Here is a 27,845-nt window from a genome sequence, read left to right as displayed (position 1 = left end):
TCATCGGCGATCTGCGCAGCGGGCCGACTCTCGAAGCCGTCTAAAGTACTGCTGCTCTTCTTGAAAGCGGAAACGGCCAGGCGCCCTCGCGGCGTTGCTATGCCACAGTATTGCTTCGGCGACAACACGCGACTTGTCTCACCTTTGTTTGCGTCGCGGAGGACGACTTTCACTACCTGTGAGGTGGCATTGTATATGTGAGAGTTGTGTTGAGGTAACACTTGGTTGACGAGGGAGCCTGCCATGCCTCCGAGGCCTGATTTGTCCAGAAATGGTTTCATTTTTTATCTCTTCCTATTAAACCAGGGAAAAAGAAAATTAAATGAAAAAGTGATACATACGTATTCTGATAATACAGTAACGGCGCTGATAACTATTAAAATTACACTAATATTTCGAACGATCTCGCTACTGAACTTTTGGACATGTTCAAAACTTGGCGGCGACCATGGCGATGGTGGCGACCCTCCTCGCTTCTGAAAAAGCTCAAGATAAGATGGAGAAGATTTAAAGCGATCAAGCCACGATCCGCCGCGCTATGTGGATTTTTGATGATCGTAGCGGAATCGCCGTCTACCTAGTCCATGGGACAAGACCCGAAAAAAAAAGGGTTATTGGTACCAACTGAGGTGGCAAAACCGAGATTATGCTTATCAAGCTATGATAGCATTTCCAAATGAATAGCTTAGTCATAATAAATTATTTTTTAACCAATCTTTTTAGAGCATCATATGCTGAATAATATGTGCCAAATTTCAGAGGAATTGGTTTAAAAACCTTGAAATTATCAAAGGTCACACTCTGCCTGTCTTTGGTCAAAGAGCGTCAAAAATATTTGGTCTTGGTCGGGTTAATGACTGAAATCTATGACTAAGCTACTACTCTGGAAATGCTATCATATGGCAAAAATAATACTTAGATATATGCCATTTCAAAATGCACAACTAGAACTTGCCACCTCAGGTGGTACCATAATAACCCATTTTTCGGGTCTTGGCCCGTGGACTATATGTGACAGTTGTTTCCGTGTCTGTGTGTGGTTCTTTTGTTTTGTTTTGTTTTGTTTTGTTTTGTTTTTTTGCCTGCATAATTAACAACAATATTATTCTGGTAAGCACTGCTAAAAAGAAAAAAAAAAACAATGTACCGTTATCATATATCATCTAAAGTTCTAATAAAAGGGATTATCTATACTGTTTTTATACTACCCTGTCAACAAATACATCAGTTTTAAACCAAAATCACTCTGTTCATTTACAATATTATTCATTATAATGTATTGTAGTGTACCGGTACATTGTTTTTGCATTATCTTTTAATGTTGGATGGAAATAAAGCGACATTGGCGTGGTATCAGCGTTTTCACCGTAGCGTTTTTACCGGAAAATGATGAATAATTGAGAAATACGGCAAAATTCCGGAGGAATTGCTTTTTTTGTTGTTGTTGTTGTTTTTAGAGAAAGGGATATACACTGTATCATAAGCTCTGGACATTCCCTTCGCAGTCTTGAGTAAAGACTAAGCGCACCGCGTGACAGCTGTGGACATCATAACTCTTTGGATATTCCCTTCGCTGCCTTGAATAAAGACTAAGCGCACCGCGTTTACAACAGGACACCTGTGGACATACTATAAGACAGTGCTCTTCTTTGTATAGCGGTTAGTTTCGTTTCAAGATTCAAGATTCAAGATTCAACTTTATTTTCACTTCCATCAAATAAACAAAGAAAGAAACAAAGAAACAAAGATTCAGAAGCACAGGGATATAAAAACGAGACCAAATTGGTTAAAAATTCATTAATTATGACTAAGCTACTCATTTGGAAATGCTTGATAAGAATATCTATGCCCGACAAACAAAATGACACCAAAAAGGTTTTGCCACCTCTGGTGGTACCAATATCTGGCCTGGCCCATGGACTAACTGGTCTGGTGAGATGGAGGTATTAGTGCACGGTCAATCACCTATGAATTAAACAAGTCGTGCTCAGCGCAGTACCAGTTTGTTTGGTTCGGGTGTTTCTTCGGTCATAATAGTTTACTTTTTCACCGGTATTTACCCATGAAATAAGGTAAATGAGAAACAATTAATAGAGCCATTTTATAAATCAAATAACACTGAATAATGCACAGGTTACAGTTCGGGATGTTATCGGGGATGCAGGTCATTCTCGGGTATTCACAATGTTGTGCATGTTACACCATTTCAATAAATACCCTTGAATGCGCTATATAACGTGTCATTTGAAAAGCCTGGAAAACCGAATAACTTACTTGATGGAACTACACGAAGTAGGGCCCTATGTCATTCAAGGATCACGACTGCACGGTTTTACCCAACCGACGTCTCGGAGCGGCTATGGTATAATGCGTACGTGCGAAGCCCAAACAGTCAGTCCGCAGCGTCGTATGCTAATGAGCAAATCCACCGAATTTATTCCACGCGCAGGAATTCTGCGCATGCAGTCAGTCCGCAGCGTCGTATGCTAATGAGCAAATCCACCGAATTTATTCCACGCGCAGGAATTCTGCGCATGTGTCTGGCGACGAGGCTTTTCGTCGACGCAAAATGTATATCCCCAACATCGCTCGTTGTTACGTTGCCATGAACCTGTTTCCGGAGCCGTGACCGGGTAAGTCTTGCAGTCCAATAAAAGACGATTAATTCCATACTTTTTTTAGCCGAATTTGACACTTTTTGAGGGAGATACAATGGATATAAGAAGCTGCTTGCGATAGAATCTGATTTTGACATGCACTGATACATTGCTGGATCCTGACCCATCTACAACTCCTATGGTTATTTTAATCAGTTATTTGAATAGATGAGATTCTAGCGGAAATTTTGATACCAGCCTCATTTTGGCTCAAAAATAAACGAAGTGATCAAAATTGCACCCAAAGTCGAAGCAAATTTCCGAAAATATTGGTTTTGCAATGCCATCTGTATGCATGTAGGGTCACGTGACCTTCACGTTAACGAGAATTCCGGACTCGATTTTGTCTCTGCAGTGGCAAGTTTTGATCGCACACGCACTGGCCGTAGTCCCGTATGTACAATTAGATGTCCTGTTCTGTAAAATAGTCGTCCACGGTATCGTATCACAGCTAGCGCTACTACTGGTTAGAACTAAAAGTACAGAGATCGATATAGATCATGACAGAGTACGATCTACTAGTACTAATTTCCCTTGTTGTATTTGGCATAAACCCTGCACTATTTTATTATCATTATTATCATTATTTTTAATAGAACCAACAGTTAAGTTCTACATTCTATAGTTTGATGAATTCAAAATACATTATGATGGTATGGGAATATGTACAATCATAATAATGTACCACCTCATACTAGTCATACTATCACAGTCGTAGCATTAGCATTTTGACAATTTGAATACAATGGGGTGATGTACCAATGTTTTTGTGACAAATGAAATATTATTTACTTCTGGTTCCACTGTGTTTTAATAGACTTGACAAATGCATGTTTCGTATACTACGTTCATGCCAAATGTCATTTTATTTTCATCTCAATTGTTGCTATTTCACTTTTTTCTTTTGCCTCTTTGTAAAATTTCTATAATGATCTTTGAACAATAGAAAGACAATGCTCTCCTTTATAAATGCCATTGGAATTGAACTGTATAAATTCCAGTTGTATACATTTTTGCAAGTTCATTTTTGTAGTTCAACCACGACGAGCATTCCGCTCACCACACCGCGGCAACAGCCTACGCCTGTCCCTGCCTAGTCTAGCGTGCGACGTATTTTTAGCCTGGATCAGTCCTTGATTGGCAGTCTATAGAGGGCGCGACGATGTGGAAGTCAAGTTGACTAAAAATACGTCTAATAATAATAATAATAATTCACAACATTTATATAGCGCGTTATTACATAAAATGTCTCTAAGCGCTATGCGAAAAAGAAAACAATAGAAAGGGAAGAAGAGGAAAGAAAAGAGAGAAAGAAGAAGAAGGCACAGTTTCAGACACGGTATAAGACATGAGACACAGTCATAATACTACTCAATAAACAAATACGTTTTTAACATGGATTTAAATTTGTCTACTGAGTCTGTTTGTTTCAAGCATTCAGGTAAACTGTTCCAGAGTTGAGGTGATGCTGACTGAAAAGCTCTAGAACCATAAGATTGTGTATTGACAGGAGGAGGTATTAAAAGTGATTTGTTGTTAGACCGCAAGTTCCGGGAGGGTAGGTATTCAGTTATCAACTGTTGAAGATAAACCGGTGCAATATTTCGCAAACATTTAAAAGTTAACAAAAGAATCTTGAAGTTTATTCGTTCGCGGATTCTTAACATATGCAGTTCTCTCAGCAGTGGGGTAACCGACTCACGTGAACGACGTTTAGCAATAAGCCTGGCAACTGAATTTTGAACTCTCTGCAGTTTGTTGATTTGCGCATCAGGCAGACCATACAAGAGACTGTTGCAAAAGTCAATGCGAGACATAACCAGTGCCTGAGCGAGTCTCTGGGTTGTCTTTTTCGTCAGAAATTGGCGGATGCTGCCAATTTTGTGTAGGGCAAATGAGGCTGATCTGCACACATTGTTCACATGAGTCTTCAAAGACAGATTGTGATCAAATATGACACCCAAGTTCCTTGCATCTGTGCAGCATTGTATAGTAGTATCATCTAAAGAAATCATACTCATTGGGCTTGAAATCCTGTGCCTGCTTGTGAAATGTACACATTCTGTTTTGCTTTGATTTAGCTTTAAACCATTCTGTATTGACCAACTCTTAATATCCGAGACACATGCACTGAGTCTTTGTATAGCAGTAGACTGATGCTGCTTCTTGAAGACAAGGTAAATTTGAGTATCGTCTGCATAGGTCATACACCTTATGTCATGGTGATTGATGACATCCTCTAATGGAGATGAGAAGAGTGTAAAGGCCAGTGGGCCAATCACAGACCCTTGGGGAACTCCGAAGTTAGAGGAGGTTACTTGTGACTCAGAACCACCAACGACGACAGACTGGGTTCTATTAGTAAGGTAGTGTTACGGATTTTTGATGATAATATTACAAATGACTACGTCCTGTGTGTCAGACTATAGCCTGCTATCATGGTTATGTAACGCTTTGGAATGTAACGGTCTTGGCCTCGCTTTCCCTTCCCCCATCTGCTATTCTATTTACTCTGTCTGCGACAAGTCTTTCTCCCTTCCAAGTCCCTTTGATTCTCCCGACTGTTATCTTCTCCTTCGGGACCACAGTGTCCTCGCTCCACTGACCTGACTTGGCCATGTCCTCAACTTGCCCTCAGCGAATTAGGTCAAGGACTAAGTTCTTAGGTCCAGCCTTGTTGCCAATTAACTGTACTCTCTTGAGGCTTGGTCGCGTGCCGCCCAGGCCAGGCCCAGGGACGTATGAATGGTATAAATACTGGCTCCTCGCAGATATTAGGGAGTGTATCGAGTAGAGAGAGTCGGATTGAGATTGCGATTGCGGGTTCGGACTAAACACTTATCACCATAACACTGCGAGTCGGGCTGGACAGTCAGCCAAGAGATTCTGTTCTGAACTGTGTAACACTCCGAGTTGGGATGAGACAATAAACTTGCTGTCAGGTCCGGAAGTCATTGTGTCCCCTTTACTTTCTACTAGCTGTCCGACTGAACTGCGTGCTGAGTGTGTGGAGCGATGCGTTACAATACATTTCTCATTAACTGATAACGAAGGTTCCCTGAATTCTCATCATCAGAGAAGCAAGGGATATTTACCCAACTTTCGTTACACTGGTGGCAGCGGTGGGATGCCAACTTGAACACGCCATCGAGACTTCTGCCTTTTTCTTCATCGAAAATGCCACACAATAACAGATCGACAGAAATGCCAACGGCCAGAGATGCAAATGGAGGAGAAGGCAAAGGCTTGTGAATTTTGTGAATGATTAATTCTTGGAGGATTTAATCGCAATCATTTTTGCTGGGCATGATAATTCTCTACCCAAGGACAATGAGGGTCCTAACTTTTCTTGCATTAGTAGCTCTAGTCTACTTACTGGTGCCAGCTGATGCTGAACAGAGTATTGAATCACTGGCAACTCTAGGACCAATAATCACCGAAAAGGTTTTCGTCAACATTGTGAGCGGAGACAATGAAATGATCAGCAATAGATTCAAATCGGGATTCAAAGGTATCAAGTCCCAACGCACCTTCAAGGACTTTGTGATCCAGCGCGGTAATTTTCCTCGAGGAGATGACTCCGAAGGCAAGACAATTTGCGACGACAGGTTTGGTGACAACTTCAAGCTGGCCCACTACGGACCCGGTTTGCTGAGTATCGCCAACGCTGACTGGGACATGAATGGATCGCAGTTCTTCGACACGACAGCTGAGACATTTTGGCTGAAGGGAAACTACATCTTTGGATAAATAGACCCGGAACATATCACCATGGAAACTGAGAGACATCGACCATATACCACTACATGAGTGGGAAAATCGACACCAGGAATGACTAAGAATAAACCCTTTAAAAAAAAATCGGGCACAACGGATCTGTGATATTTTATGTGCTCAATCGACCTCAAGTATATGCTGTTTTCCCTCTGTCAGTGTCAGTCAGTTATTGTCATAATAAACTTAATGTTGCAACTGATTGACAAATTGCCCTACATCGACAGAATTTGAAAAACTTAATGTTTAATTCATCATTATGTCGTAGTGTTGTTACTGGAAAAAAAAAAAGAAAAACCCACTTCTAGTAAACATTCGTGGAACACATTGCATGCCACAAATTATAAGAACTGTCCGCATTTCGTTATGTTTCGATATTCTGCAGAAATTGTATGGAAGAGGTTGCGCATAATAGGTTATAGTTATGTAGGTAGTAGTAGAACAGATGATGAGAAATGGTGAAGTTCTCAAGTGGATGATGATGGGAGTATGGTTCCCATTGTAAACTTAGCGGAATAATTCGGTGATGCGCATTGTTGTTCTTATAAACGTGTTGTTATTGGTAATTTGCGCTGCGACTCTGAAACAGTTGCCATGGCTGATATATTTTCAGGCACAAAGATCCAATTATTGTTACGACATGCATATAATGAATGAAGTGGCAATTTATCGAGACATAACGAGAGCAGTGTGCGTAGTTTGGTTAAGTGGCTATGATTATTTTAGGTTGATCACACACATTTTTGGAAAATAAGCATTAATCGATCATGGTTTTGCATCATTGGAAAACTTTGCCCGTCTTCTGACGAATGTTGTGGGTATAGGGAGGTCATCTGCCCTGCGTCTCTGAAACAGACGCCTTTGCTGGATTTGACTTCCAGGTCGCAGTTGGTTCCGATCCCATGAAATTTGTTTGAAAATAGCTACAGTAAGATGACGTGCTAAGTTTTTTTTTTCAGTTGTTTTATGTTCTTCGGGTTTTGATCAAATATTGACGGCATTGTTAAATGACTGGCTTATGAGGAAAGCACATGAAAGGACGAAGATAATAACTCAAAACCAAAGGTTTCATTGGTGGTATATGGTCATGCCTTAGCATTATACTTCTTCTCTCACTCTTTTGTACATTTTCTGCGCTAAGATAATGTTGCTGCAGCTGATTCAATGTAGTGCATATGTTCTGGGTTTGAAAGTCGACAGCTGTTATACTTTTGCTAGCGCAGTTTGATTGTTACACTTTGTTATTGCTTTCAAGGATTTAACAATATTCCCCCTTTTTTTTGATGATTTGTCCGAATTTTGGCGTTTCCTCTAAAATCACCTTTACCTCTCACCCCTCCCCAGCTGTTTCTTCTCGTCCTCTTTCTTCCTCTACGTTTCTCTGACACCTGTTACGTAAGGCCCGATCTTGCAGTCTAATCTCTTTCTGAAGGCCGACTGGCCTTCTGCTCAACGTTCTCTCGCGGTCAGTTCACTTACGACTGTTTGGACGGGTCAGTAGCAAGCTCCCCCAGGGACAAAGAGTAGGAAAGTGCTGTCGTCAAGAGTTTGCAAAGTAGGCCTATGCCTTTATTCAGCAAAAATTATTACTTGTTTCTTTGTTCACAAATGTGTCTTCCGCACTATTTTGTGTATTCGTGTTGGATTATTTTATGTTATGCTTGCTCTGTAGTTGAACTGTACGTTATGTGTTATTGTAGTTTCGTATCCTACGAGTGTTCCTATTCAACGCACTCCCTCTGTGAAAATTTAGGCAAGTGACGTATTTCTTTCGCTATTGTTGATTTTACATATTGCATTTCTCGTTAACACTGATTTGTTTTTTGTGTGATTGTTTAAGTGGGCTACACCCAATTACTTGCCACTGCTCTAAAAGTGTGTTTATTTTAATTAACCTGGTACTTGTAAATATTCTGTATATGCGTTTATCCGGACTGCTGTATTTTGTACAACAGCATTGCTTACACGGTATTTTAATGACATTACTTTGAACCTGATTCATTACTCTCTGGTATACGTCCATTTAAAGTCCTTGACACTCAATCCAATGGTCTCTACTAAGTTGTACATGTTTAGTGAATCTTCTGTTTGTTTGTTTTTTTAAACTTCCTCGTCACTGAGGACAGTGACTTTTTCTACGGAGGGAGGTAGTGTTACGGATTTTTGATGATAATATTACAAATGACTACGTCCTGTGTGTCAGACTATAGCCTGCTATCATGGTTATGTAACGCTTTGGAATGTAACGGTCTTGGCCTCGCTTTCCCTTCCCCCATCTGCTATTCTATTTACTCTGTCTGCGACAAGTCTTTCTCCCTTCCAAGTCCCTTTGATTCTCCCGACTGTTATCTTCTCCTTCGGGACCACAGTGTCCTCGCTCCACTGACCTGACTTGGCCATGTCCTCAACTTGCCCTCAGCGAATTAGGTCAAGGACTAAGTTCTTAGGTCCAGCCTTGTTGCCAATTAACTGTACTCTCTTGAGGCTTGGTCGCGTGCCGCCCAGGCCAGGCCCAGGGACGTATGAATGGTATAAATACTGGCTCCTCGCAGATATTAGGGAGTGTATCGAGTAGAGAGAGTCGGATTGAGATTGCGATTGCGGGTTCGGACTAAACACTTATCACCATAACACTGCGAGTCGGGCTGGACAGTCAGCCAAGAGATTCTGTTCTGAACTGTGTAACACTCCGAGTTGGGATGAGACAATAAACTTGCTGTCAGGTCCGGAAGTCATTGTGTCCCCTTTACTTTCTACTAGCTGTCCGACTGAACTGCGTGCTGAGTGTGTGGAGCGATGCGTTACAATACATTTCTCATTAACTGATAACGAAGGTTCCCTGAATTCTCATCATCAGAGAAGCAAGGGATATTTACCCAACTTTCGTTACAGTAGGAACGGAACCATTCTAGGGCAGTGTCACGAAGTCCAAATCTATCGTGCAAACGGCTAAGCAGGGCATCATGACTCACGGTGTCGAAGGCAGCCGAATAATCCAATAGCAGCAGAATTGCTTCTTCACCTTTGTCTAGAGAGAGAAGAATATCGTTTGTGACTTTTAGCAGAGCAGTTTCACAACTATGGTGTGGCCGGTAGCCTGACTGCATCTCAGAGTAAAGATTGTGCTCAGACAGGTGATCTTGAAATTGAGACAACACGAGTCTCTCAGTAATCTTTCCGAGGAACTGAAGATTAGAGACCGGTCTATAGCTCTTAAGTTCATCCGGACTAAGTTTAGATGACTTCAGGATCGGAGTTATATGAGCATGCTTCAGAGAATCAGGGAAATGACCATCCTTGAGGGAAGCATTAACAATGGATGTAATAACCGGAGTTAATTCATTGACACAGTTCTTTATCAGCCAAGTAGGAATTGGATCAAGTCGACTGGAGGTTGGTCGAGACTCTCTAATAACTTTCTGAACTTGGCTCTGCAGTATCGGTGAAAAAGCATGAAAACAGTGCCGAGTGCTTTGAAAACTGATGTGAGATAGATTATCCGAGGGTAATTTCTGAAATGACTTGACGAGGACATCGATCTTGTCGGTGAAGAAATCAGAAAACCGATCGGCAAGAGATTCGTTTGGGTCGTTATCAGATGGGAGGACCTTTTTGGCACTGGCTGAAGTCAGGCGATCAACCCTCTGGAAGAGTTGATGAATGTCACAGTCGTCAAGCTGCTCGGAGTAGAACTCTCGCTTTGCCTTGGCAAGTTGCTTGCTGTAGAAATGACATTCATTCTTAAGGATCTGGCGATTGATTTCAGTTTGGGAATGACGATATCTTCTCTCCAGTTGTCTTACCCTCTGCTTAATATGGCGAAGACCATCACTGAACCAAGGGGAATGCGGTCTTGCAGTTATACGTCTAGTGATCAGAGGGGCATGCTTCTCTAGAAGAGCTTGAAGTACCCTGTTGTACTGGAGAACAAGCTGATCAAGATCTGTGGCAGGTGACTCATAAAGTTCAGACTCAAGAATATCTGCCCGGAAAGCCTGGATGTCAATATGCCTAAGCTTTCGAAAACTAATATCAATTTTCGATGGATCCGGCTTCTTGATGTTAACATAACAACTGACAGATGAGTGGTCAGATGGAAGAAACTGCGATGAATGAACTTGGGAAATGACATCATCAGAGGCTCTGGTAAGAATTAAGTCCAACGTATGGCCTTTTTGATGGGTAGGAAAGTCAACGTGCTGTGTAAAATTGGCTGATGATATCAAGTCCAGAAACAGAAGAGCTTCTCGATCTTTATCATCATTGACGTGAAAATTAAAATCACCACAGATTACAAGATGGTTGGATTCAGATGCCAGTTGTTCAAGAAATACTGCAAATTCATCTAAAAAGATGGATGAAGTTGATCTTCGGTTCTTTGTTCTCTGTGGCCTGTAAACTACAACCAGACGAAGAGGCTTTTGACATTTGGCAGAGATCAAAACATTGATGTATTCGAAAGATTGAAGTGTACCCACATTTTTTCCGAGGACAGTGTAGCTTCGATGAAGGCATATGCCGACACCACCACCTGATCTCTCCTTTCGGGGTGAGTGAATAAACTGATGAGAAGGGAGGTCAGTGGAAAAATCAGACAGGGCTCGATCATCACGTGCGTCTCCTGTGAGCCATGTCTCAGTGAGTGCCAAGATATCCACATGTTGCGAGATTACCATGTCTGACACCATATTCATCTTGTTACTAAGAGATCTGGCATTCCAGAGAACCATCTGACAACGTCCGTAGCCTGGTGGTGGGACCTTAGGATCCTGGGAAAGCTTGTTGGTAGTTTCAGCATGCTTCCGTTTGTGTCTGCCCCCTTTACAGCCTCTATGGGTAGGGCGTCTTCTTGAGATCCCTAGTGTTTTAATGGTATCCCAAGTACCCAGGTCAAGGCGTTGGATGCAATGTAGGTCAAAGAGTTCAGATCGGCTGTATGATACTTTTCGATCCAGACTCTGTATCCTGGGTACAATGGCCTGTGCAGAAAATGCTGGAGAAAGCCCATGATCCTTAGTGTTTTCACCAGGGCCCGGATTGGGATGTACATCACCAGCTTTTGTCAACTCAGTGCGAAATGTGCTGGTGGAGTTGCTGTAGTATAGAATCCTTTTCCCTGCATAGTGATGGCGGTGATGGTCATGGCTTCTATTCACTGTCCTGCCATGAATAGGTGAAGAAGCACAGTCCGCATTCAGGTTGATGGACAAACACAAAAGAACCAGTGAAAGGAGGCTCATGGTGCAAGGCATTGCTGTCTTGAGTGTACAGTTGAGTGAACAACAATGTGCTGCACAGAAGTAATGGCTCCAGATCCCTGCAGTGCTGTGACCAATACAGAATGTCAATCAGCATCGACTTCCCTTCACTAGCACCTGTACCGCCATCTGTAAGACTGGCGTCTCGTAATTACGGATTGCAAAGAATGCACTATGTTTCCCTAGGCCTTTGGCTTTGCAGGAATCCTTTTGTGTCGCTCCTTTCACAGGAAATGTACCACGGACGGGTTTTCTTATGACAGTGTGATCACCCACGAAATGTCTGTTTAATGCAGATGGCGCTTGTCAATAGAGATTGTTTTCTTGACGGTAGATTTAATTGATGTTTAGCAAATATCTTAGTAAATTTAATATGAAAATATAAAGTATTTCAAGGTAAAAAAAAAACATACCAATTGAAAAAATGCATAAATCACACTTTCAAAACCGACAATGACAGTGAATATCTCGAACACTTTACAACAAAAGTGAGAGGTTTGCATTCGACAGTAATTTTCGTGTAGTGTCCATGTGCAGAAACCTCATGAATTTTCAAATGCATGTAGTGGCATTGACTGCTATCATTCTCTTAGTTGAAGTAAGAGAAGATGTTATGCACCTCAAAATGAATGGGAAAGAATGACAAAATACTTTAAAAATGTGGAAGAGACAGGGAAATTCTATTTTCCCTGAAAGAAAATATGTATTTTACCTAAGAGAGTAGACTAGAATTCCTTTGGGTTCTAAAATGTGCTTTGATTGACAATGGTGCTCAGCCAATGAAACTTCGATGTTGAAGACTGGCAACTGTCATGCCACGCCCGGTTCCACGCCTCTATTCGGAGGTTTCTTACTAGACGTATTTTTAGTCAACTTGACTTCCACATCGTCGCGCCCTCTATAGACTGCCAATCAAGGACTGATTCAGACTAAAAATACGTCGCACGCTAGACTAGTCCCTGCCAGGAGCACAGCGAACACACCGAGCGTCCCTCTCACCACACCGCGGCAGCAGCCTACACAACCGCAGCAGACGACACTGCGGCAGTCAACACCACTCCAGCAGCCAACACGAACGACACGCACTGGCGGTAAGCACGTACACTGGCCAGCCCATTACGTTCAATACATGTATTTTGATACCTGATATTTTCAGCCTCTACTTGGTTTACCTTTTCGTATCGATCGCTTGTTTTTAGTCTTCACTCCATTGACTTCTCCACTAGCGATCTGGAAGGGGGCTAAATGTAGCGGTTTCCAATATCTCGGTATTTTTACTGTCTGGCTGCTGTCAATTATGCTGTCTGACAACCCAGCATTCTGTCAACATCCACGCGAGCTTTCTTTGTGCGCCGACACACGACAGGTGCGCACTACATTCTTCGCTTTTGTCATCGTGCCGAGGTACGCGTATTTCACATTCCAACAGTAGTCGCATTTTCATAAACACACCCCTTGTTTTGCTGTCACGGAAACAAGCTACCAATTAGTGACGAGCTACGCATCTCCATCAGCCAATTACCACTCTCAAAGCTCCTGTCCGTGACATGTTTTCTCCGACCACGCTGTTTCATTTTCCACGCTTCCTCACTTCACGATTAGCTTTCGTCCCGAGAGCACGTCCTAATCGTTGGAGTCACTCACGTCCGCATATCACCTTTACTTACGGATTATTCTCAATACGGAATATCACTCCTTCCCGGATTTTATACTTCGCGACTTTCGCTACATTTTATACCGCGATTCGCCCTTTCTTCACAATCTACACTCCAACCTGGGGATTTTTACATCGCTACATTCAACGCGATCAGCGCTTCGTTACATCGCTTCATTCAACGCGATCTACCTGCGCTCTATCACATTGCACTGCATCGGTCCTGCTAGCGTACTGTTCGTGGTGTGCAGGCTCTACCAGGGACCTCGCAGTTTCATCTATCCAGCGCCCTTACTGGCAGCGGTGGACTCTACCCTCGCTTGTGCTAGCCGCGGCACCCGGAGGATACTCCACGCTGCTGCTGGATATTTTGTACATATTTCTATGGGACACTGTCGTCTTCGGACACCCTAAGTGCATTCGGAGTTAACAGTTAGTCCATATTATTTCATATTATTTCGGGAAGTGCAATACCCATTTCAAGGACACTGTTCACCTCTACTGGTGCCCTGGTGCTTTCTACACTACTCTCTAAAGTGTCATACGGTCGTCTACCCTTCCTGTTGGTGGTACCCCCAGTCCTGTCGTCCTGTTCGCCATTCGGTCAGTTGTTAGGTATTACATCATAGGCCCGTACCATAATACCTACAGTTTCATTCCTGACAAATATTTAGAATAATTATAATTGTTGTGTAATTGAATTGTACTGTAGTCCTTCTCAAAGTATATATAAATTTATTTTTTGAACTCTGAATTAACCTTTCAGCACCAACCCCTTGCGTGTGCCACAAAAGCAGCTTCTTGCCAAAGGTGTATGAAGACACCAACCAAACACCATCTCCTGCCCCAAGCCAACAATGCCCCACCAAGCCAGCCACTGCGGGGACACCAACCCAGTCAGCTCCTGCTCTACGCCAAGAGTGCTCAAGAGACAGAACATCCAAGCGTGTGACCCTCCCGCAGGAAGTGGTAAATTGGATACAGGATTGCATCTGTAAATTATAATTTTTGCTCTTTTCAACTTGAACTCAAGTTCCTCAAACAGGGTTTAATAAATTGAAATTTTAGTTGGTACAGTTGTAAATTTTTGTTAATGATTATTGAGCAATAGAAAAAGTGTAATGTTCTTATTTAAGATGCCACTGAACGTTAAGTCATGAAATTTAATTGTACACATTTTAAGGGTAGTCAAATGAATTATGGGCAGTAGCTTGAATGACTGTAATCCTTCTCTGGCTGTCATGTAATTGTAGTTCTTCTTGAAGAATATTTTTTAAACTCTGATTTGCCTTTCAGCACCAACCCCTTACCAGATATGTGCCACAAAAGCAGCTTCTTGCCAAAGGTGTATGAAGACACCAACCAAACACCATCTCCCCTGCCCCAAGCCAACAATGCCCCACCAAGCCAGCCACTGCATGGATACCAACCCAGTCAGCTCTTGCTCAACGCCAAGAGTGCTCAAGAGATGGAACATGCCGGAAATGCTCCATTAAAATTTACAGCTTGTTTGTATGACCCTCCCGCAGGAACTGGTAAATTGAATGCTGTACAGGATTGCATCTGTAAATTATTATTCTAGTTAAACCCATTTTGTTTGGTCAGTATAACACTCAAGGTGTATCCCCAAGTCAGTAGAATGCTCATGAAGATCAACTGCTGCCCCCTCATTCTGCTCGTAGGTTTCACAGGTTGTAATCATGCTGGGTGAGAACTGTCTGGGCAAATGCCCCAGACATGTCCCACTATTCATGTATCCAGACATCACTCAATATGGCTGCTTTTCAGTTATTCAGGAAAAAGATTCTACTTTTGCTGACTTTTTTGGGATTTACAAGAGACATTGAACAAAGAAGAAATAATGTTGCATATTTAACAAGACAATGTTGATGTAAGAAAAATAAGTGTGTGAATAAGCAGTGCAAATGTAAAAAACAGGGGCAAAATTGTGGTCCTGGTTGTACATGCAGGAATTTTACAAATTTAGATAACCATGTAATTATGGAAAGTGAAGGTAGTGATAGTGACAATGTAAAATCTAGACACTGCAGATTTGTCTGAAAATGGTACAAATGTATAGCCTTGCTTGCATTGTGATCAAAGTTGCACAAACCAAGCATATGTGCATTTATACCTGTTTACAGAAACTTCTTTTTATTTCTTTTGTTTCAACAAAAAATTAAGGGGGGGGGGTGTGCGCCAGTTGCGGTCTTCCCTGGATCCGCCACTGTGAAGATGTGTCAGTCAGTTTTGATAAGTTATTTTGTCTAATGCAGTGTGTGTTAAGAATGTGTGTGAATAATGAACATGTATTCATCTAAGAGCAATCCTACCTCTGCATACTACTAGTATACTGATTCTTTGTTTTAGCTTTCTCGTTTAAAGCCTGTATTGTAGTTTATACATTTATGAATTATGTTATTTGCCCTAGGTTTGTGTGGCAAACTAAAGTTTTGATGGGCAGAATGTGACCAAATACCTACCCTCATCAAATTTGAAGTTCCACATACTGTAACAGTGGATATTTTCGCGCTTGGCCGGGTAAGAAGAGTTTCGCATGATTTTAATTCCACAGAATCAAGACATCCCACACAGGAATATATGGCAAGCAAAAATATTCACATACTTTTATTTTCGCGCTAGTTTTTTGGTTGCGCAATATGCACGAAAATTTCAACAACGCGAAAATTTCCACTTTTACAGTAATCATTCTCTTACAAAGCTTTTATGTATGTGAAAAGGAAAGTACAAATACAGGTGTATCACTGAAAGTAGCTGTGTATGACAAAGGAGGTACTAAGCCTCCTTGGTATGGTATTATATTGTATGTATAATAGATACCAGGCATGCAGCCAACATTTTTAAAGACACGTATAAGATTGGGAGAGAACTGGAATAACGAAATGTTGGACATCAGATACCTCAGTCTATGAAAATGTGAGTTATATACTGCTGAGTTATTACACTGAGAAATACGCGTGTTGTCACAATTCTTCCTATGACTACCACTTATGTATGATACACTTACATGCGTTGATGATCTGATTGGTTAAGCATGTACAAATTCATGTGGTTGCTATCATTATTACATCATAATAATACAAATTGATCTTGACTGCAAGTCAGCATGCTCATAAGAAACGCACAATGCCTCTACTCAGATACCACACTCGGGCATTGCCATAAGCATTCCCCATGACTACCACTTTAAAGGAGATATTCATTTTGTTTATTTTCATAATTGTTATTGTGAACCCTGAGGAAGACATCGATTCATGTATTCTTCGAAAATTCAGCCTGAATAAATAGCGCTGTTGGACTGAAATGCATTACTACTCTGCTTCGCCATCTTTCATAATACTGTATAATAGTCCGTCGCTGGGGTGACAAGACCTTGTATCTGCAATTTTGGTGAAAATGACTTTTTTGGATTAATGGTCAAATAATGGGTTAAGTGATATCCTGTCCAAATCCCAACTGTCTTACTCCAAAAATGAAGCCACCACGGCATGTCAAAGGAAAGGCTATCCCATTCGCTACAGTGCTTTGGCCGCCATGTTTTTTGGCTCTCCTGAACCTTTGACATTTTGTAGATACGTGGTCTTGTCGCCCCAGCGACAATATATATATATATATATATATATATATATATATAGCATATATATATGCTGTTCTTGCCAAATACATGTAGTACTAGTGGTACATGTGCCTTAAAAGATGTAAACAACCAACCTTGCCAACAGAAATGTTTTTTTTTTTTTTGCATCACATCCTGTTTAACAAAGAGCAATAATGTTTACAATATTTTGTTAGTTTGTTATGAACTTTAGGGTAATCCGTATGATAATGAAAAGTTTTTTCCTGTCATCCTATACTGCCAAGTAGTTGAAAAGATAATGCAGAATAACTGAAGAGCGTTGTGGAAACTGGGTAGAGGAGAGAAAGAAAGAGAGAGAGATGTCCAGTTTAAGGAGGGGAAAACAAGCAAGAGTGTGAAAGTCGTGTCTTGTGGAATTTGAATGTGGATTTCAAATCAGTGTAAATTAATGAATGCTACACTGATGATTACTTTTTTCTGTTTTGATAAAAAGGCTCGAGTACACATACATGTACATCAATCTGTACAATCCATAGTAGATTTTCAGCTTTTCTTCTCTTGTCTTGCTAGCAGCTTGCTTCCATCCACCAGACAAAAGATGAAATGTAAAAAAAAATAATAATAATAATAATAATAATAATAATGAAATATGAAAGATATATACATTGTATTTAAATATCTAAGAACATAACAGATCCGCAAGGAAGCCAGCTTGCTTTGACTATCGTCATTCTCTGAGTCCCATCAGTGATTAGTTACCACAGCCTATGTACCGTCTTGTCATCTGGACACTACAATGACCAATGCACCCATTCACACAAGTGTCCAGAGAAATACAAGTACACCTATGCTGGACTAGTATTACCACTGGCTGCTGGCACTACTGGTATGGTATTACAAGTGTACTAGTACTACTAATGTACTAGTAGTCCACTACTACTATAGCTACTACAGTGTACTAGTACTACTATTAGTGCTACTACTACTACTATAGCTACTTACTACAGTGTACTACTACTAGTTCATAACAATCATAGGCACGTATAGATCTACACGTGATACTTCTTACGGAAATACCTGCTTCTGTGGTTCACCGCAGCGAGTGTTCGGTGCAGTTACCGTTTTTGCTGCAATCGCAACACTGCAAAACGAATACTTGGGACTACACTGACGGGTTCGTGTTTGCACTCTGTATATATTCACATTCTTCTGTCGATTCCTTCATTTATTTTGATCGATTGGACTCATCAAAAGACGAGATACATACTGAAATGTGATAATAAGTGTTCAATCAACTTCAAAATGGTTTGATGTTAGTCTATAAACAGTTAGTTTTACGTCGGGCCCGGCAAAAGCAGAAGCCGTAAGTGGAGATTCACTATGACGTCATTCATGGCAGCCTCTGCAGACGGTAATCGACCAATCATAGCACAAGGAAATCGGATTGTCTTCATTAGGGCTAGTTGACAGTGTAGTTGCTCTAGATTTTGCTGGATCCTGACCCATCTACACGAAATGACCCATAAAGAGTTACATTTTTCGATTGATTGATACATTTCCCCCCATTTCGTGATGTTTTTTTATTAACTCATTGTCTAGAAAAGTGAAATTTACCGGATGACTTTGAATTGAATTATTTTTTTTTTCAACACGATTTTTGATGTGAAATTATAAAATGTTATCGCAGTCTTTTCTACTTGATATTATGATTTCTGAAAAATTCAGAATTTCGCTGATCATCTGCAAAAAAACCTGGTTTGATATCATGCACATGAAGTGAAATATCGCAGATTGAAAACCAGTCCTCGAACACGGCACGAGAGACCATTTCAAGGTCACACCGCTGCGCAGCTGTAGAATGATTTAGACACATTTTCGCGACGCTGCCGGCTGGCTGCAAAGTGCACCAAAATGCACCATTGTGTATGATCACACGCCACCCCTCCCCCAAGTTTGCCTCCGTATTTGAATGTCACACACACATCTACACACTAGATCACACAAATTGAAAATGAGATGCATGTAATATCAAAGAGAATAAAAAAACAAATTTGAATGCCTATATTTCTCGGAAGAGAATGGCTTATCAAAGTTATCAAAAATTAACGCGCAGTAGACTTTGCTACCACAAAAATAGATTAAACAGAAACAAACATTATGAAATGCAGGGCTCTCCCACAATATTGTACGCTATTTTATAGCTTCTGAGGGTATGGCAGTTGATCTTTGCCTTCCAAATGAGCATTGAGTGATTCCATGTTGTATTACTGTGTCACTACTGCGTTATACAATGGTATTATTCGACACCTTTTGTAATGTTACCTTGTATTGATTACTTAGGAACGATATGACATAGTATTCTATTTTTCAAATATCACGAAATCGATGTACAGACTAAAAGAAACATTTTGTGATCTATTAGTTCATTCCTTTAGATTAATTTAAGTATTTTTACTTGGTCAAGATATACACGTACATTTCAGTTCTCCGTAATAATTCCACACCTTTGACTTTGGGGACATACAGATTTACAAGCTAGCTTTTACGTAAGCCCCATCATATTTCTGTTATTTCCTTGCGGCACCTTTATATCATGATTATGACCATTAACATAAATGTATTTAGTATATTCTTTTTTCCCCTCAATCGAAAAACATGGATTTATACATTTTCTTCTCTTACTTGTTGTATAACTGTAACTTATTTTTTAAATTTCTTTGAGAAAAGTGGAAATATTAAATCAATTGAATGCGATCTGAATTGATTTCAATGTTCGCCATATTTCTCTTCCGATAACAGGTTATAGAGATATTACATAGGAAGTGAAGCAAAATTATCAAAGATTGCAGAAAACAAGTACACAAAAGTAAAAAAAAAAAAAAATCATATGGCACCAATAACTAGAAGACGGAGCTAACTAGCTCCAGTCACAGAACACACACCAAAAAAAAAAAAAAAAAAAAAAAAAAAGGTTCACTGGTATGTCCAGTGTGACTGCAATGTTCTTATCCCATAAATTGTCTTTCCTCTTCTTTGTGTCTCTTCCTCTCTTTTATGTCTTCCTGTCTGTCCTCTATCACTTTCTCTTCTAACCACCCGTGGAACCACGTGATATGCAATATCAACTTGTGTTCCTATCTATACGCCTTGACAGGTAATCATTAGGTTTGCTCATACAAACCCGCACATATAGACCAACCACGCCGAGGAAACGGGAAAATATGACCGTTATGGACAGAATAGTGTCCACTTTGGAATCGGGCATTTATTATATAGTTATGACAGTTGCAATCCAGAGTTGAGTGCAACACAAAATATTATGTGCCATAGATGTCGAACGAGTGGTTTCCGCACAAGATCTTAGGTGGTATAGTAATTCTATAACGAATAGGAATATTTAATTGCAACGCAACGATAACGTCCTGCCTTTTTAAGTATTTCAATGAGTTAACGTGTTCTAGTTTCACCTCCACGTGTCATGTTTACCAAAGCATTGATACATGAATTAGAATGAAACAAACAAAACTTATGAAAATGAAAGTTTAATAAAAAGTGGAACATACTTATGGAATTATCCCATTCACGGAAAAAACCCACATGAGTAGCCTATCGCATTAATTATCAATCTTTCACAGTGATTTTGCACTGCTTTGTTTCAAGATGGATATTTAGACTCAAGGAAACCATCGATACATATACAGCGAAAAACTGTTTTCCTTTATATCAGGGTGCATTTTGCTATTTCCGAAAATGTCACATCGTCAACAAAGTTTGAAGCAGATTCTTATATTCCTTGCAGTTTTCAAAACATATTCAAGTTTCAAGTTTCAAGTTTATTTTCCACATCTCATAAAAAGAAAAATGAAATCAATGTGATTTCATGTGAGCATAACAAAAATGAACACAGAGAAAAAAACAATCAATAACAAAATAACGCACGTGTATAAAAATCAGAGTTTGTGACTCAGGATATGTGGCGAGTGTGGAGGGGAACAGCAATAGGCCATTGACCTTTCGAGGCCGAACCCCATAGACAAAAAATAAAAAAAGAGAGTCATTTAAAATAATGATGTCATAATTAACAGTTATCAATTAAAGCATTACAGAATAATTAACAACAAGCACATAAAACAATTACAAGTACTAAATGCACTTACAGAGGACAAATTAAGACACAAATTACAAAACAAACACAGTCTACAAAACGGGACATTATGTAGCACTAAGCCAGATAGGACTACACATCTATACAATAATTTGAAATAAGCTGTAACTTATATTTTCTTCTGAATGATGCAAGAGATGGACTTTGTTTTAAATCAATGTTTAAACTGTTCCACAATTTTGGACCTAAAAATCTTATACTACTTCTTGATATCTTATATCGGTAAAATGGAACGTACATATTGCACGAATTTCGGGTTTCATAAAAATTTATAGATCTATTAAATGCAAAGTAAGAGCTGAAAATTTGAGGTAAATAACCTTTAGAGTGTTTATACATAAAACTGGCTACTTAAATCAAATAAACATCATTTACTTTGAGCATATTCAACTTCTTAAAAAGAAAATCAGTAGATGTTAAAAAAGCTGAATTCGTTATAACACGGATTGCACGCTTTTGCAAAATATATACTCTATTCAATAAATACATTGCACATTTCCCCCATGCACAAATACAATATGAAATATGTGGTAATATCATAGTATTATATAAATTCACTAAAATGCGCAGTGGTAAAAAACTTTTCATCCTATTTAAAACACCAATAACTTTAGATATTTTACAAGATATATCATTGATGTGATATTTCCAACTCAAATGTTCATCAACTATGACACCTAAAAATTTAACATTCTGAGCCTCTGTTATTCTATTTTCATACAACATTATATTCAATGAACTAGTATCTATTTTGACATTGTTTGGTCTGAATACCATATAAACAGTTTTTTCATAATTTATTGTAAGTTTATTGACTACAAACCAATCACACACCTTCTTTAGTTCAGTATTCAACAATGCTGTCATATCATGTATATTTTTGCCAGATAAAAATAAATTGGTGTCATCTGCAAACATAATTGAGTTTAAAATATCACTCACAAAACACAGATCATTTACATATATCAAAAAAAGCAATGGTCCTAATACAGAAATATAATAATACATATATATATATAAATATAATAATACATAATATTTTGATAGCAATGTGTGAATGGCACTCCATAAGTAAATATACCAAGGATAACTTATTTCATTTTGCTTATTTCTGGCAAGACAGCCAATATCGTGAGGTTGAGTATGGGTGAGAAGCTGTCGTGAAATTATTATTTCCAGCATGTCTATTGATCAAAGGGAATTATGGGTGTGTTTAAAGTGTACCTTAAAGTAAATGTGCACATGTGTCTGATTGTTTGCCTGTGCACATTGGCATGGACAAATCTACACGAATGGTGAAATTGTAAATGGCAGGAATGATATGAATGAGCATGTGTACTGATTGTTCTGTGTGTGTGTGGGGGGGGGTGTATGATTGTGTGTCTGTGTGTTTGTCTTCGTGGGGGTGGTATCCATCCCTGCTCTCTTGCGGTATGAAATTGCAAGTACAATGTATATACATTTAGTTTAATTGCAGGGAAAGTGTTACCAAGAGTAAATCAATATATATATATAATATAATTATTATATGAAGAGTTTGTTCGTAAAAACCGATAAGTCCATTTTTGAAGATTTTGAAGTTTGGTGTCTGTCATAAAGTACAAAATAATACCTTTAAAATGATATATTGGTCACTACATAAAAGGTACATTTTTGAAGTTATGGTCAAAAGAAGCAAAAATTTTCGTATTATTCTCTTTATTTTTCTTGACCTTTAATCGCAAATATCTCCATTTGGCAAATATGGACTTATCGGTTTTTGCGAACAAACTCTTCATATATATATATATATATATATTTGCTCCTATACCATTATTTTCATTTTCATGGAAATTTCCTAGGGAAACGAGAATCTGTAATGCAAAAATTACACACACACACACACACACACACACACACACACACAATAAAAAAGGCAGGCACACACACATTACACACATGCATGTAGAAATAAAAATAAAACAAACATTATCATGTGTAAATAGGCAAGGGTTATTTTTTTTTGTCTTTATATTTTCTTTATTAATGAACACATTCATACACAAATGACCATAACTAATTTCAGGATGTAGTAAGAACATACAAGAAAAATGTGGAAAATGTGTGTTTATAATATGTATTTTTTGTTCAATAACCAGTTTGGTTGATAGAATAATGCATACTGGGTTGCAAATAAGAAGAATAGTATGTCGGTTTGTTGTTTTTCATCAATGTGTCATGATAACATCAATTCTCTACTTAAAATATTCAATCTTATGTCCTTCAGTAAAATCCCTGAAAACACAGATTTTGGAAGAACATATTTTATCCTTAGAATAATTATCAGATAAATTGTGTATATAATGCACTGTGCGTGAAAAGAGTCTCGAAATCTAGATCGTCCAACGTCCCATAGCTGCTTATATCAGAATTACATTTCTTTCTTTTTTTACCCGTCACAATGATTTTCACTTCTCTATTGCAATACGTACTTATTTTATACATTAATACTTTGCCAGATACGGCTTACCTTATTGAAGGTGAATAATGAAAGACTTTTATTCAACAAAAAACCCACTGATGGATGCATGCAGGTGGAAAGACCAGAATCTAATGGAGAAGCAGTCGACAGTTTGAAAGATTACGTCATTCCTGTTCTCATCAGGCAATGCTAGTGATCAACCTCTCTCTCTCTCTCTCTCTCTCTCTTTCTCAGTTTCATATCCTAACAGTGGCGTACCGTGGGTCAAGACATTGGGGGGGGGGGGCACCTCATGGCAGCAACATCAGAATTGCATAACGGTATAAATAAATGCGAGCGAGCGGAGCGAGCGAGCTTGAAAATTTTGACATTTTACAGTCCCAAAACTGCCGTTTGTAGCTATATAATACTATATTTGCTTTTGAAATTAAGGGCGTTGCACTGGGCGCAACTGCTGGCAGTTGCTGGCAGTAACATGAATGGCATAACGATTAAATGCGAGCGAGCGAAGTAAGCGAGCTTGAAAATTTTGTCATTTTACAGTCCCCAAACTGCCGTTTGTAGCTATATATTTTCGCTTTGGAAATTATTGGGAGGGGGCGCACCGGGCGCAACTGCTGGCAATTACTAGTACTGACAGCAACATCAGGAGAATTGCATAACGATTAAATGCGAGCGAAGCGAGCGAGTTTGAAAATTTTGACATTTTACAATCCCCAAAATGCCGTTTGTATAAGCTATATATTTTTGCTTTGGAAATTATGGGGAGGGGGCGCACCGGGCGAAACTGCTGGCAATTACTGACAGCAACATAAGGAGTTGGTATTGCATAACGATTAAATGCGAGCGAGCGAAGCGAGCGAGCTTGAAATTTTTGACATTTTACAGTCCCAAAAATGCCGTTTGTAGCTTTATTTTTTCGTTTGGGAAATTAAGGAGAAGGGGCGCATCGGTTGCAACTGCTGGCAATTACTGACAGCAACATCAGGAGAATTGCATAACGATTAAATGCGAGCGAGCGAAGCGAGCGAGCTTGAAATTTTTGACATTTTACAGTCCCAAAACTGCCGGTTGTAGCTTTATTTTTTCGCTTTGGAAATTAAGGAGAAGGGGCGCACCGGGCGCAACTACTGGCAATTGCTGGCAGTAACATCAGGAGAATGGCATAACGATTAAATGCGAGCGAGCTTGAAAATTTTGACATTTTACAGTCCCAAAACTGCCGTTTGTAGCTTTATTTTTTTCGCTTTGGAAATTCGGGGGGGGGGGGGGCGCACCGGGCGTAACTGCTGGCAATTACTGGCAGTAACATCAGGAGAATGGCATATAACGGTTGAATGCGAAGCGAGCGAAGCGAGCGAGCTTGAAAATGTTGACATTTTACAGTCCAAAACTGTCGTTTGTAGCTACATGCATTTTTCTTTTCGCTTTGGAGGGAGGGGGCGCCCGGTGCTCCCCCTGGATCCGCCACTGGTAGTCAACACAGAACTCTTAGAGTTCTGTGGTAGTCAAGGCCTCACGCTCCTAATTCAACTCGCGCATTGCCTACCGGGAAGGCAGTAGATGAGGTAATGTTATTTTTTACCAAAAAAATCAATAAAAATCAGTCAAGTGAAAAATTGCCACTTTTGGTAGTGTTTGACATTGCTTGAGGACAGGAGCTTCTGCAGGTCATGAAGAAGTTGAATGAATCAGGGTTTTTGTATTTTTAATGATTTTTTATTGATGTATGAGGTAATTTGCTATTTTTATCATTTTTGAGAGTGACTGGATGACTAGTCTCGTATTGAGGCTCTTAACTTTTTTTAGAGCTGGACAACATCCCAAAATATGTTGTTTGCTTGAAAGCAGATAAAATTTCCTTTCATCTGCTTCAATTTAAAAAAATTCTATGATTCGATTGATTTTTTATGATTCATGGAATATGCTGCATTTAACACAGGTTTATATGGGAGCCCGGAAAAGGAGCGTGAGGCCTCAAGGGTGTTGGCTTATGTTCATGATTGGGGGAGTATGACCAGCGAGGGGGCGTCGAAGTGACCAAGCGGGAGAAGGATGTCCAAAATCTGCACTTTATATAGAGCATTCCCTAATTTGTTTGCGTTTGTGAGTGTGTGTGTTTCATATAGATGGAAAAGTTAGGAAATAGCCAAGGTCAAGTCTTGTTATTGGCAATGCAAGGCATTTTAATATAGACTAGTATGTAAAGCAACACTGCAAAATCAATGATCAAGCTTTGATAGCAAATGCGCACAACCTATCAAACATCACATTGCGTAACATTGCAGCGACTCTTTTTGCCATTCCGATGTTCTGAGTACACTGCGCACATCCTGCTTATATTCAAAATGCCAACCAGGAATCACGCTGAATCACGATCTTTTGTCGTCTCCGGGCTTTTTGAACAATGTTTCACTATAATACCTCTTTAGTTATATGGTTAAAAGAAATCTTAGAAAAATATTTTTTTTCTTGATCATCCTTTCATGTCGATTTCAAAATCAGTTTACTAACCCTTGAATTACCATTTTGGTAGTTTTTTTTTCCTTTTTTTTTTCTTTTTTTTTTTACCAGCGGATTGGGGGGGGGGGGGGGGGGCACGTGCCCCCCATGCCCCCCCCCCCCCGTAGTTACGCCACTGTATCCTAACATAGGCTATATAATAGTTTGATGACCACATATGCTTGAAATTGTAACGAACGTGGTAGCATATAACTGAAATTCAGAGATATCTCTTAGAATTGCTCTACAGCGGACCTTTGTTTGTTTGTTTGTTTGTTTGTTTGTGTGTTTCTTGTTTGTTTGATTGATTGATTGATTGTTTGGTTGGTTGGTTGGTTTGTTGGTTGGTTGGTTGTTTTTATTACACGAAGAGAGGCAGAAAGAGCTAGTGCTCCTCTGTGTAAATGTGTCCATACACCGATCTCACCAGCACAAAACTTTCGCCGTCACTCCCCTGCTTAACGATGAAGCTTCTATCCGAGTTATCGGCGATCTGCGCGACGGGCTTACTCTCGAAGACGTCCGGGGTATCGCTTCTCTTCTTGAAAGCGGAAACGGCTACGCGTCCCCATGGCGTTGCTATGCAACAGTATTGCTTTGGCGGCAAGACTCGAGTTGTCTGAGCGTTGTTTTGGTCGCGGAGGACGACCCGCAGTGTGTGTGAGCTGGCATTGTATATATGAGTCTGGTGCTGTGGTAGCAATCTGCTGGCGAAGGAGCTGACCATGTTGACGATGTCTCCAAGACCGCTGGATCCACTGGGCTGTCCCGGCGTTGGTTGATTAACATGAATATCTAGACGCGTCGGAGCTGCTGTCGTCTGTTGCGAAGTGGGCCTCGCCGGTGTTGTCCCCTTTGGCCTAATCTCTTCATCGCCTGATCAGGGTAACAATTATAATGACAGAGATAAAAGTGAAGGTGATATGACAAATAGATTAGTTTTCATAATTTTCATGATAACCATAGATATCCCTACAATCTTCCCTACAATATTCATACAATCTCATTCATTATGAGTATATTATGTGTAATATCGACGATGATGATGATAAATGATGATGATAACGACAATAATGATAATGATATTAGGTATAAGTTTTCTTAGATTTTTCTACCCTCTGTAGAAATGAAATTTGTAAGACCGCAACTGCTGATCTACATTTTTTTATTTTTGTTTTAACAAACATATCGAGGGGAAAAGGGACTAGCGGAAATCGAGCCTATTATCTACTGCTTTCCCTCTGGTTCCCTCTTTCTGACATGTTACAAAAAAAAGAGAAAAAATGTAGATTTGCAGTGGCGGGCTTATAAAGTTCCTTTGTACAGAGGGCACAGAAACTGACGAAAACTCGTAACTCATATCTTTACCCCTCTGCTTAATAATCCCTTGCTATCACCGATAATGATGTAATTGATGATGACAATAAGATGTTCCTATGACAGTGATAGCTACAAATGCTTTTATGCTGGGCAAATCTGAGTGGACTATTTACATTTTCGCAGCTGGTCACCCAGTTGACGGAGGCCACTCTTCTTCAAGATGTCAGCGAGAGTTTCTCGAGTGTTTTCTTCCGTGGGGCGGTCACATTGCCAGCGCACGAGAATGTCTTTGATGGCATCTTTCATGTCAAGCTGATACTTAGTTTTTAATTGCTCCAACTGTGCATGGCTGATGCCCAGATTGGTGCCAAGCTGTTGGTAGAAAGAGGGCGCTATTCGTGTTGCAAGATTTTCAAGCTCGACCTCGTCGACTCTGCGCGGGTAAGTTGTTGCCAT

The 27,845-nt window shown here is 39.9% G+C and overlaps 2 pseudogenes; one reads left to right on the top strand and one right to left on the bottom strand.

The window, feature by feature from the left end:
* Positions 1-27,845, bottom strand: LOC140229628 (uncharacterized; annotated as a pseudogene).
* LOC140230004 (uncharacterized) lies at positions 14,201-16,660 on the top strand (annotated as a pseudogene).

Source organism: Diadema setosum, chromosome 6, assembly GCF_964275005.1.
Source record: "Diadema setosum chromosome 6, eeDiaSeto1, whole genome shotgun sequence".
NCBI lineage: Eukaryota > Metazoa > Echinodermata > Echinoidea > Diadematoida > Diadematidae > Diadema > Diadema setosum.
The sequence above is the reverse complement of the archived record's forward strand: the minus strand, read 5'-3'. Positions and strand labels throughout refer to the sequence as shown.